General features: G+C 43.8%; 1 non-coding gene across 1 annotated transcript; it reads right to left on the reverse strand.

The window, feature by feature from the left end:
* Positions 1-618: 618 nt before the first annotated feature.
* On the reverse strand, positions 619-700 carry TRNAS-AGA (transfer RNA serine (anticodon AGA)). The gene has a single exon. It is a non-coding gene; the product is annotated as a tRNA-Ser (tRNA).
* Positions 701-1,601: the final 901 nt, after the last annotated feature.

The raw sequence follows: 1,601 nt of genomic DNA on the forward strand, positions 1-1,601 counted from the left end.
TTCAATTTTTTGAGACAGTGGATGGGTTGATAGCACAGGAGGAGGGCCACAAAGGGAGGACTAGATAAAACAGGAAGAAGCTTTTCTGCTTGTTCACCTCCAGCAGCTCCATTCTCCCAACAATACGTGGCTGGCTCTCTTGCTTTGCTGTATGCTCTGGGCTGTCCTCTGCGTCAGGACACTAGTTGCCCTCCTTTGAGGCTGTTCCTCCCGCTTTTGCAGTATTCGAGCCTCCAGCTTTGAGATGGTATAGATAACCGAGATGAAGTCCTAGATTCCCCTGATAAGGTCCTGGAGAAAGCTCTTGACACTGTCGGCCATTTTTTAACTCCCCAAACTATCAGCTACAAGGAGAGAGAGAAAGAAGTGCCTCAAAAATCTCTCATCATGAAGGGCCAGACAGCTCGGTCAAAGAGCTCGGCTCCTCTGGGCGGGCGGTTGGTGAGGTGAGGGGTAGGTGGGGGGAGTCAGGGCGCACACGGGGCATTAAAAAAAATAAAAATAAAAATCTACTTCGAGTCTTAGCGAACAGCGACCCTGTAGGGCAGAGTAAAACTACCGCTTAGGGTGGCCAAGGAGCTGCTCTTAACCAACGCGGCACCATATCTCTAAATAGCCCGTAGTCGACAGGATTCGAACCTGCGCGGGGAGACCCCAGTGAATTTCTAGTCCACCGCCTTAACCACTCGGCCACGACTACAGCGGACTTTCTTTCTGCTTTCCCCCCGTCCCCTCCCGGAATCTGACCGGTGCCCCTCGCAGCCATTCCCGTAACTGGTCTGGCGTGGTAGAGCAGCTGGGCGTCATTAGTTATAAGGAAAATGCAAATTCACAACACAATGAAATAACACTCCACCAAAATAGCTTAAGATAACAGAACTGAAAATATCAAGTGTTGCTGATGATATGGAACAACAGAAACTTTCATACGTTGCTCATGACATTGTCAACCGGCACACCCACACTTGTACACTATTTAGAAATATTGCCTAAAGCTATATAGATATAGATAAAACCTATAACCCTGAAACTCCACAGCTGCGTTTAGACCCAAGAAAAAAGAATGAGTATTGCTCTTGAAAGATATGTACAGAAGTGTCCGTGGCAGCATTAAATGTTTTATATGTACACCAACAGTGAAATGAATGAGAAAAATATTATATATCGTATCGATACAATGAAATATGACAGCAACAACAAAGAACTACTGCTACTGGCAACGATATGGATATATCTAATAAAAAAACACGTTAAGTGAAAGAATTTATTCTCAAATGAGCACATATTGTATGGTTCCATTTATAGTACTTCAAAATACAGGAAAATGGTGGTAGAGGTCAGAAGATTGGAATTGATTGGGATAGATACAAGAGAGCTTCTGAGAGCTGAAAAATTCTTTGTCTTAGTCTGGATGTTGGTTATAGGAGACATACATATATAATAACTCATCAAGCTGAATAATTAAGTTTTATGCATTTTACTCTATGAACTGAGCCCCGGTTTAAACAGAAAGGAGAGAGGATTTCCTTGGATATCTTCTCACCTCCAGTACATTCTGTGCCTTCATTAGTGCTGTTCAAATTGTGGTCTGCAGACTGGTG

This window comes from Trichechus manatus, unplaced genomic scaffold (assembly GCF_000243295.1).
Source record: "Trichechus manatus latirostris isolate Lorelei unplaced genomic scaffold, TriManLat1.0 scaffold00180, whole genome shotgun sequence".
In the NCBI taxonomy this organism is placed as follows: domain Eukaryota; kingdom Metazoa; phylum Chordata; class Mammalia; order Sirenia; family Trichechidae; genus Trichechus; species Trichechus manatus.